Raw genomic sequence first — 11,813 nt, 5'->3', positions numbered from 1 at the left:
CCTGGCGTGCTGTGATTCATGGGGTCGCGGAGAGTCGGACATGATTGAGTGACTGAACTGAACTGAACTGAACTACATTTTTCTATTTTTTAGATTCCACGTATAAGTAATATCATACAGTACTTGTCTTTCTCTGTCTGACTTATTTCACTCAGCATAAATCCATCCATGTTGCTGCAAATGACAAAATTTCATTCTTTTTTATGGCTGTCCGACCCAGCATTCACCTTGTTTAGCCACACTCTTAGGAGGTGGCTTGGTGAAGGGGTTTCTGAAAAAGGTAAGGTCAGGGATGCATTTTCCTAGCCAAGACAACAAATGAGTGGGGTCCAGAAGAAGAGAAAATGAAGAATCTGAAAGATGCTGGGGGTCTACAGAGGCTGAGCCCCAGAAAGGTCCCAGGCTTTAGGACCTTCTCACCCTGAGAGCAGAAGGAAACTTCTGTAGAGTCTAAGAAAGGGACTGTAACGGTCAGGTTTCTCTTGTAGGGCAGTCGCTGCGGCAGCCGGGAGAGGAGGCGCTGGTGGAGGAGGGCGGCAGAGAGACCAGAGAAGAGCTGGCTGCGAAGGGACAGGTTGGATGCACCGAGCCTCACTGTGGGAAGACGTCCACGTGCAGCAGGAAGCAGGGGCTTCATCTCCATCTAGGCGGTGCCCACCACTAGCTAGCCCTTGCATCCTTCCTACCCCTAACCTTCTAAGCAAGGTTTCTTTCATGTGGAGTAAACAGAACCAGACACATGTCCTGAGTTTCTCACACTTAGGAAAACAAAAACAGATTAAAAAAAAAAAAAACACTTCTGAACTTGTGCTTTGAAGCTCTGGGCCAAGCCCTGAAGTACAGTGGGGGAAATGATTGTCAGCAAGTACCACGCTTGTTAACCATGTTTATATGAGGGCTTCTCCCCTCGCTCCCTTCTCCCTAATCTACCCTCCCCCGGGCAGGCCATGTCAGGGGGGGGGCAGGTTCTAAGGAGGGGCCATCTGTAGCTCCTCAGTGAGATGTGGGTGGCGACCAGGCTCCTGAAGTCCCAAACCGAGAGGTTCAGGGAGGAGCAGTGGGGAATACAAGTCAGGCAGAGATGGAGTTCGAGGAACTCAGAGAGACTGGCAAATACTGAAGCCTCAGCCCTATAGGAGGGTCCTGTGGGTAATGTCATCGCCCAGGGCTCTGGGCCCAGACAGACCTGGGCTCACATCCTGACTGCGTTGCTACAGTGATAGGAAGCTGGAAACCAAGCAAAGTGTCCAAGGGCAGGGGACTGTTCCCCTGAGCCACAGTGGGTCCATACTTGGGCTTTGCTGTTTAGGCACTAAGTTGTGACTGACTCTTGGGAAACTCCGTGGACTGCAGTCCACCAGGCTTCTCTGTCCGTGAGATTTCCCAAACAAGAATACTGGAGTGGGTTACCATTTCCTTCTCCAGGGGATCTTCCCGACCTAGGGATTGAACCTGTATCCCCTGCTTGGCAGGCAGATTCTTTACCACCGAGCCACCTGTAGCTAATTCACGATAGGCTTTCCTGGGAAATTGAAGGTACAGAATGTTTAACTTAAAATATCAAGTAAAGAGTAAATAAATAAGAAGTAGCAAGACTTCAGTTTCTAAGTAAACATGTAATATACACACACAGAGAAAAATGACTGAATGTCACTCAGAATGGGAACACTGCTTATCTCTGGAAGTGAATCTTTGTGTATCTTCAGATTTTATTATTTAAAAAGAAATTTGATAAGCAAATATTATTTTTAAAAATATAAATTATATGAATGATTGGTATTAAAAATAGCCAGCATTTCTCCATGTATCAGATATTTGGCCAGATTCTTTATAAATGTTCTATTTTAATTCTCACAAAAGCCCTTTCTGGTCAATTATTGGCTTCCCCTGTGGCTCATCTGGTAAAGAATCCGCCCACAATGCAGGAGACCTGGGTTCGATCCCTGGGTTGGGAAGATGCCCTGGAGAAGGGAAAGGTTACTCACTCCAGTATTCTGGCTTGGGGAATTCCATAAACTGTATAGTCCATGGGGTCAAATTAGTAATTCTCATTTACAGATGGAGAAATTGTTGAAGATACTCAGTAAGTGAGCAGAAATTAGATTTCACACCTGTGGCCTCTCCCTCCGGGCCTAGAGTGCCTCAGCACCCTCCCAACATCCCCCTGCCCCACCCAGGGATCTGCTGCATCTCCCGAGGGCGGACACTGGGGTGAATTGTTTTGGAAACCAATCTGGGCTGTTTGCCACAGAGGATCACACTGAGTTCAGTTTATTGACAAATGCTAGATTCCCACTGACCTGGCAGCTTTCTCCAGGGCAGAATTTGCTGAATCTCATAGAAATTGGGGTTGGGGGGGCAGGAAGTATACAAATTAACCCAGATCTGGAAGAGAGAAGACAGGCAGCCTTGTGTCCAGGCAAGGCGTGCAGACTGGGGACAGCGGGCACAGGGCTCCCATGCAGAGCCACAGTTGCCCTGGAGTCCACAAGGCAAACAGATCAGACCCCGTCCCGGCTGGGGCGCTGGCCGGCTAGGCAAGGGCCTGTCCCGATTCCCTGTACATCCAAGGAAAGAGCTGAGGTCCACCAGGCAAGTCAGGGAGAGTCCGAGGGGAAGTTCAGACGATCAGCCCCACCCTTCACCTTGCAGCCCAGGAAGCTGAGGCCCAGAGAGGGGAAGGCGCGGCCCCGGATCTCAGTGCCATGGTGCCCGAATGCACCGCAGAGGCTCGTGCCCTGTGCCCTAGACTCGAAGAGAGGTTGTGCCAACTCTGCACCAGGCCGGGGAACAGCAAAGCACACAAGTTCATAGCTGCCTGGAAGCCACACGTCCACGTGATAAACACCGTATCCCCATTTAACAGGAAAGTGAAAGTCAGTCTATCGCGTCTGACTCTTTGCAAACCCATGGACTATACAGTCCTTGGAATTCTCCGGGCCAGAATGCTGGAGTGGGTAGCCTTTCCCTTCTCCAGGGGAATCTTCCCAACCCAGGGATTGAACCCAGGTCTGCCACTTTGCAGGCAGATTCTTTACCAGCTGAGCCACCAGGGAGGCCCATTTAACAGGAAGGGAGACTGAAACCCGAGGGATTAAACAACTTCAAGTCCATCTAAGCAGGGATCAATGAAGCCCTCCCTACTGTCTTTGTACACACAGATCGCTGAATACAAACAGCTGTGAATTCAGAGCCAGGAGCCAGGTCTTCAGGCTCAAGTCATCCAACAGCCAGACAAGTGACCCTGTCATTTTCTGAGACCACCAGACTAGACTGTGGGGCTCGCCCTGCCATCCCAATGGTTTGCAAGAACTCTAAAATTGACCTTCAGTTCTCCCACATTCCTGTTTCTGCATTCATGTACTCGTCCATGTAGCCACCATCTACCCATTCATTTGTCTACGCATCCACCCATCCATCCATCCATCTGTCTATCCATGTCTCATCATGTCACTTCCTGCTCAGAAGCCCCAGGAGCTGCCATCACCGGCAGGCTGAAGTCACCTTTCTCCTGACCTGCTCTCCTTTCCCCATTGAACCTCTGCTTCTACTACATCCCTCGTGTCCCCTGAGCCTAGCCATTCCCGCCACTGTACCCTAACTGGCTTCCAACTGGAACCCCCACCTCCAACACTCCCCACCATGCCTCCCATGTTCCTGATGGCAGCCTCAAGGAACATTCTAGAAGATATGACCACAGCACTGCTCTGTCGACACCTTTTCTGCAGCTCCCAGAGTCCCCAGAGGGACCCCACACTCCTTAGCAGGACCACAAGGGTTTTCAAGATCCAGATCCTTTGCAGCTTTCCCAACCACTCACCTCTGAGAGTACCCTCTGCTACCAGGCTAGACCCCTCCCGGCCCAGGGACCTGCAGAGCCTTCCCCTCTGGGCCCCTGGGCCCCTGATCTTCCTTCTGCCTAGAAACCATGTTCCCTAGCTCTACCTTCCTGAGTGCTGACTTCTGTGTCTCTACTTCCTCTACCTGCAGAATCTCACCCACCTCTGGTCCCACATCCCACACCACCCCCAGGCTGAGTGTATCCCCATAACTCCCTGAGTTTGTCTCAACTGCAAGTTTGCTGCATAGTATTGGATTGACTATTGCCTTACACATGGGCTTCCCTGGTGGTTCAGTAGTAAAGACTGTGCCTGCCAATGCAGGAGACTCAAGTTTGATCCCTGGGTTGGAAAGATCCCCTGGAGGAGGAAACGGCAACCCACTCCAGTATTCTTGCCTGGAAAAATCTCATGGACAGAGGAACCTGGTGGGTACAGTCCATGGGGTCACAAAAAGTCAGACTTAACCTAGTGACTAAACAAAATTTCCTTCTCTAGTAGTGTCTTTGGGGTCAGGGCTGTAAATGGCCATGCTAACCCCAGCTCCTTCTAACGTCTGGCAAACAGTAGGGGCTCAGAGAACACTGTGCAGTGATGGGGACATCACCACGCTTCCATCAGGCCTGTAGAGAACTAGACTGGAATCGTGTTACGGAGATAAGACTTGGGGCCAAGCTCTGTGAATTCGAATCCCATCTCTGCCACAAAATTTGAGGCATGTGGTTTAATTTATCTGCAAATATAAAATGGAAATCAAAGGATGGCTTTGTTTTGTTTTGGGTGAAGATTATTGAATGAATGTATGCTAAGTACCTTAAAAGGCACCTGGTACAAACAAGGAGCTCGATAAACACAGGAGTATGGTGAATCTGCACATTGTTTCCTTCACCTGGAATCAGACTCCGTCTCCATAACGTACCTGGCGACCAAACTCTTATTCATCCTTCCATGCCTTTTATGTCCTGCCCACGGCCTTCCCAGGTTTGCTCTCCTTGATCTATGGCACGGATGACCCCCACCTGCTGTGTGGGAAAGCTGCATATGGACCTGCTGTGATCTCCCACACCTGCAGGACCTTGGCTTGTCCCCTTGATCACCTTGGGGGTTACATTTGTAAGTGCAGCTTGGCTCACAGTTGGGTCTGCAGACACTGTTGAGTTAGACTGACCCACTCTACCCAGACTCTAGTGAGAGATTCAAGGGTTAGGACCTCTGAGTTGGTGGAGAGCCAAGGGCAAGGGTCAGGAAGCCGTCATGTTGCTTCCCCCCACTGACATCTCTGTCTCCACCTATGTCGTGGATGCTGGACACAGAACTGGGGGCGGGTGTGAGACACCTGGCCGTCAAGAGCAGTGATGCCCAGAGGCACCGGGAAAAACTCACAGATGTCTACAAAAGTCCCAGACGGGCTCTGCAGAAAAGATGCCAAACCCGGGAGGCTGTCTGACTCCTGGGACCTCCCATGTGTTTCAGAGCTCCAGGGAATCCTGTGAGACTCCAGCAGGCTGGCCTCAGTGTTGAAGCCAGCTGAATGCTGAGCCCAGGGGAGAGAGATCCTTCCAGCCCTGCTGCAGACTGCCCTTCCCCACCTAGAACAAGCTCAGCAGCTCTGCAGAGACAGCACAAACCCAGTAGCCGCCTGGCTTCCCAAAACCCCAGCCCACGCTCTGCTAGGCTGCACCACTCACCACGTTCACGTGCCTGTCCCGGGAGAGTTTGCCCTGATGACTGATTCAGGGGAATTTGGCAAGGACTCCTGCAGAGAGCTGGGGCCCAGCCAGTCGCTCAGACGGGGTCAAAACCGCCAGGCTCATGAGGACATAAAGGCAAGCAGAGTGCCATGCTGTGTGCGTCAGACCCGGGTTGGCTGTGGCGGGCCAGAGACCGAACGCCCCCACAGGTCCGGGTTCAAGTCCGTCTCTGTTGGTTACCCACCATTTGCCACGCTGTTCAGTCACTAAGTCGTGTCTGACTCTGTGACCCACGGACTGCAGCCTGCCAGGCTTCCCTGTCCTTCACTGTCTCTTGGAGTTTGCTCAAACTCATGTCCATTGAGTCGGTGATGCCGTCCAACTATATCCTCCGTCACCCCTTTCTCCTCCTGCCTTCAATCTTTCCCAGCATCAGGGTCTTTTCCAATGAGTCAGCTCTTTGCATCAGGTGGCCAAAGGATTGGAGCTTTGGCATCAGTTATGGGCTGAGTTTTACCCCTCCCTAAAACTGATATGGGCTTCCCTGGTGGCTCAGAGGTTAAAGCATCTGCCTCCAATGCGGGAGACCCAGGTTCGATCCCTGGGTCGGGAAGATCCCCTGGAGAAGGAAACGGTAACCCACTCCAGTATTCTTGCCTGGAGAATCCCATGGACGGAGAAGCCTGGTAGGCTACAGTCCACGGGGTCGCAAAGAGTCGGACTAAGCGACGGAATGGAACGGAAAACTGATATGGTGAAATTCTAACCCCCAGTGCTCAGAGTGTGATTGTATTGGAGATAGTCTTCAAAGGTGATTAAGTTAAAATGAGATCACTAAAATGAGATTCAGTTCAGTTCAGTCGCTTTGACACCCCATGAATCGCAGCACTCCCTGTCCATCACCAACTCCCGGAGTTCACCTAATCCAGTGTGATGGCGTCTTTCTAAGAGGAGATTACCAAAGAGACACCCACAGAGAGAAGACCGTGTGAAGACACAGGGAGAAGACAGCCATCCACATCCAAGGACAGAGGTCTCAAAGACACCAACCCTGCTGACATCCTGATCTTGGATTTTCAGCCTCTAGGAAATTGGAGGAAATAAATACGTTTTCTGTTATTTAAGCCACGCAGCCTGTGGTCGGATTTTCAGCAGCCCTCAGCGGACCATACACTGTGTGATCTCCAGGAGCCCCAGTTTCCCTGGCTGTGAAGTGGGCCCCACTATACCTGGTGTCCTAGGTTTGGGTGAAAAAGAAAGTGAGTTGTAAACTTAAAAGTATCTGGAACATGGAACATGCGCCCCTCGATTCTACTCTCTCTGTTTCCTCTCTGTGACCAGCTTCTAGTGTGTTCTTTTTATTGTTGAATAGAATTCCACAATGTGGCTGAGCACAGTTGGTTTAAATAACCTCTTGGAAGGCATTTTGGTTGTTTCCAGTTGGGGGCTCTTCACAAATACAGCGGCTGGGAGCCATCCCGCACAGCTTTCTGTGCAAACATGCGTTTTCCTTCCTGCTCGCTCCTCTCTCTCTCTCACCCTGCCTCCTCCTTCCTCTGTTCTGTCACCCTTTCCCTCTTCTCTCTCCCTTCCTCCTTACTTGTTTGCCAGTCTCTCTTCCACGCGTTTCGTTGCACTGGGGCGCAGATGGGTGAGGTTAACCTTATTTTCCGGCCTGTGGCTCCTTCCATCAATGTTTTCAGAACTCCTCTAAGTTCCTTTGTCCCTCTTCCTCCTGGTTCCACTCTGTTCTCCTCTCCTCCACAGACACCGGCGGCATTTCTGGGTGTGCCCTTGAATATGTGCAATTATTTGTAAAAAAATTGTGATTGTTGGCATCTGACTTCAACTCCCATCAGCAGCACTGGCTGGAGGCCTCCTTCCCATTTAAGTCTTCCCTTCATCTCTGGGTTGGAAGTTCTCTCCTTTGCTCTGGGCCCCTGTGAGGTTGTTTCTCCTTGATTTGCATCACCAACAGTTTACTTCCTCGCATTCCCCAGGCAGACGCCAGGCTCCCTCCAGATCCGCACCACCACAAGCAAAACCCAGATTAGCATCTTCCCAGGTATTCCTTTATAGGCTTTGGAAAAAGTCTCTGGGGCATATACGCAGGAGTGGGGCTGCCAGGCCCTTAGGACACATGCCTGTTTTATTTTACTGATCTTACTAAGCACTGCCAGATAGCTCTCTAGTGTGGCTGCCCCAGCCCACACGGGGAGGGGGGCCTGACCATGCAATCTTCATCTTCAGCGGATCATCTCCGGGGAGCAGGGGGAGGGGCAGGTGTGGCTTTAAGGAGACAGTGGCTCCAGCCCTTGGTCCCAAGCTTCCAAGAGTGACAGACAGGACCATTCATGGCAGACCCCTCATTCCCCAACCAGAGGAAATAGTTGCATGCCATGTGTCTAGAATGGCTCTCCTCCTAGAACAAGGATGCGAACTAGTTGGAGGGGTGTGTGTGTGTGTGTGTGTGCGTGCGTGCGCACACGCTAATCCATGCGTGCATGTGTGTGCGCGTGTTTCTACTGTGGTCCTCAAAGAAATACTTTTCCTTTGTAGAAACAAAGTTGAAATTTCTGAAAGCCAAATCCACAGCCCTGCAAGGCATGGGGAATCGGGTAAATGGCGCCCTTGATATCAGAATGAGGACAAATGGGAAGATTCCAGTGAATCCAAGGATTAGGGGGATTATAGAAGCCCTAATTCTATAAGCCTCCTATTCAATTAGAAATAACCCTTCTTCCCCATCTGGGAGGATCATCTTCCCTTGTCTATAGAAGCTATGAAGAAATGTCTGGAGGGGTCTGTGTGTGAGGGGGGTGTCACTCCTTCCCCAGGTCCACCTCCACCAGCTCACAATGCTCCTAGATTTATACCCAGACACATCGCTAGGGGATACACTCTAGCATCTGTAAAATTTTGCTACTTTATATCAACAGGCACTTGGGTCATATGTGTAGGAGTGAGTCACAGAATGTTGGATCAAGGTGAAAGGAACATGGTATTAAATTAGATTTTATTTGTTGATATGATCTAACTAGCTAGGGATTATGGGTTTAACATGCCAGTTTAAGCAGCTGTGAGTAGTTCTAACAGTTGATTTGGCCAATTCCCTGAGACTGTATCTAAAGGTGGTCATGCCAGTTGAAATGCTAGAATTTCCTTAGTCTTCCATGATGGACTTAAGAATACTGGGTTGCTGGGATGGTTGTTTTCTTTTTTTTAATACAGTTTGCTCATCTTGAGTTATTTCCCCTGGGAGGGGCCAGAGACCACTCCTTCTCCAAGCCTTTGGGACATGAATCGATGAGGGAGCTTCAGCATCCTTGAGAGCCTCTGGTGGGGCAGGAGCTTGGATCAGGTCCAGACCAGCTTGCATCATAGCTCAGGCTTATTTACTCTGCTCTGTTTTTCAAATCAGGCTCCAAGGAAGCCCTCTTTCAGACTCTCCAGGAAGTGTTTGTTTAAAAGCAAATTTGCAGCCCTTCCCAGACACACTGACTCACAACCTCTGGGTTGCAGTCCTGGGAATCTGTACATTTTAAACGCTTCCAGGTGAATCCCATGCACGATTACTTTTGAGAATTTCTGGTCAACACTAGACTGCATCTGAGGCTTGTCAGATGCCCTGGGCCTCAAGAATGAAGACACGCCGGCTCCCCCAGCGTGGCTTAGAGGCGGGAGTGTCTCCTGGCACAGGCTGGCTTGAGACCTGCTTCTCCAGCGTTCTTTCCACGAGTGCTTTGGAAAGCCTCAGAGCCAAGGACAAGTGTAACATGAAGCTCCTTTCCACAGCAGAGCTGCTCACTGCTTCCCAGCCTGGAATCGGCTTCCTTCCCACCTGCTGCCAACCCAAACTCAGGGCAGTCTCCACAACCCAGTGCAACACAGCTTTTCCTGCAAACCCACCCAGGACTCCAGGCCACGCTCTTCCTCCTCTGAGCGCTCAAGAGCCCTGAGAACCCCTCCCCGCTCAGAGAGTCATAAAGCTGGAAGAGGGCACTGACATCCCAGGGTCTGAGCCACAGCTCCACCCCCGTGTGCTTGCACTTAGTTGCTCAGTGGCGTCCGACTCTCTGCGACCCCATGGACTGTAGCCCGCCAGGCTCCTCTGTTCATTGGGATTCTCCAGGAGAGAATACTGGAGTGGGTTGCCATGCCCTCCTCCAGGGGATCTTCCTGACCCAGGGATCGAACCCACGTCTCCTGCTTTACAGGCAGATTCTTTACCTTCTGAGCCACTAGGAAAGCCCCTGTTTTTAGGTCATTACTTCTGCGAACACAGGTTTCTGCCTCAGTAATATGGGAAGGATGTTAGCGCCTGCCTGTCCAGTGGTTCTGAGTGATGAATCAAAACAACAAGATGCTACCCCCCACCTCCTGAAATGGTCCCAATCTAGGGCACTGGCAGCCCCAAATGCTGATGAGAGTTCAGAGCAGCAGGAACCCCCGGGCACTGCCGGTAAAGATGCAAATGGCAAGGACACTTCAGAAGACAGTTTGGCAGTTTCTCACAAAACTACACATGGTCTTATGTACAACTCAGCAACTGTGCTGCTTGGTATTTACTCTAGTTTATGGCCACCCAAAACTCTGCCCACAGATGTGGTGGTGTTGTTCAGTCGCTCAGTCGTGTCTGACACTTCGTGACCCCATGGACTGCAGCACTCCAGGCTTCCCTGTCCTTTACTATCTTCTGGAGTTTGTTCAAACTCATGTCCATCGAGTCAGATGTGTATTGCAGCTTTATTCGTAACTGTCTTTACTTGGAAGCAACCAAGATGTCCTTTGGTTGGTGAGTGGGTAAATAATCCGGTGCATCCAGATAGGGAGTGCTGCGTGCTCAGTCGCTCAGTCGGGTCAGGCCATCTTTAGCTCCATGGACTGTAGCCCCAAAGACTCCTGTGTTCATGGAATTTCCCAGGCAAGAACACTAGAGTCAGTTGCCATTTCTTACTCCAGGGGATCTTCCTGACCCAGGGATTGAACCTGTGTCTCTTGCATCTCCTGCACTGGCAGGCAGATTCTTTACCACTGTGCCACCTGGGAAGCCACCCTATGGAATATTACTCAGCACTAAAAGGAAATAAGCCACCCAGTGGAATACTATTCAGCACCAAAACAGACATGACTTTAATAAAAAGACATTAAAAGTAAGGAAGAAACTTAAGGGTATATGGCTAAGTGAAAAAAGTCACTCTGAAAAGTCTATATGCTGTAAGAGTGCAACTGTATGATGTTTTGGAAAAAGAAAAAACTACAAAGACAGTAAAAAGGTCAGGGGTTTGCAGAGGCTAGGAAGGATGGGGGATGAATAACAGAGGATTTTGGGGGACGTGGAACTACTCTACACGATACTGTGATGGTCAACACGTATCATTAGACATTTATTCAAACCCATTGTATGCACCACACCAAGAGTGGACCTAACTATGGGCTCTGGGTGATAAGATGCATGAATGTTGGTTCATTCTTGGTAAACAAAAAAATACCATTCTGGCGAGTGATGTTTAGAATGGAGGAGGCTATGCGTGTGTAGGTGTAGTAGGTATAGAGAAACCTCTGTGCCTTCCTCTCAGTTTTATTTTAACCGTAAAACTGCCCTAAAAACAGCAAGCAAACAAATACGGGGAGGGCTTGGGCAAGAACCCAGCACGTATAAGCCACCCATGTCAGCTCCTATCCTGGGAACTGGAGGCACAAAGAAGCACTCTCTTTGATTTAGTGCTCACAAAAATCCCACGCCGTCGATGGCATTGTCCTCTTGTAGGGGAGCTTTATTTTTGTAACTATCATCTCTTGAGTGACTGCTGAATGCTTGACACAGGGCCAGCTCCCAGGGGGCGTGGAGTTGACAAGGGTGTTCTGTGGCCCCGTGGCCCCTCTATCGCCCACAGGCTTGCTTCTGCCCAGGAATCCTTGTAGTTGGAGCCCAGCTCCGGGAGTGAAAACAGAATGTAGAGGCAGAGTCCCTGCTGGATCCCCCATGGCAGAGGACAGGGTGGGTCCCAAGGCCTGGGTCTGTGGCCTCGCCCCTGCACCGCACCATTGGACAGAACTCACAACCCTGCAGATCCAAGCAGCCCCTGCTGCAGTGATCCCACGATGACTTCCCCAGATGAGGTGTTGCTCCAAAAAGTCCAGAAGCAAAGGAGCAGGACATGGATGCTTCTGCGTGGGGCTCCCAGAACAGACAACATGAATCTACGGTGCTAGAAGCCGTAACCGTGACTTCATGAAGGTGGCATCAGTGGGGAGGGGGCTGTGAGGCAGCCTTCCTTCC

This window comes from Moschus berezovskii, chromosome 16 (genome assembly GCF_049115385.1).
Source record: "Moschus berezovskii isolate FMDL1 chromosome 16, NW_MosBer_1.0, whole genome shotgun sequence".
Taxonomy (NCBI): domain Eukaryota; kingdom Metazoa; phylum Chordata; class Mammalia; order Artiodactyla; family Moschidae; genus Moschus; species Moschus berezovskii.
The sequence above is the reverse complement of the archived record's forward strand: the minus strand, read 5'-3'. Positions refer to the sequence as shown.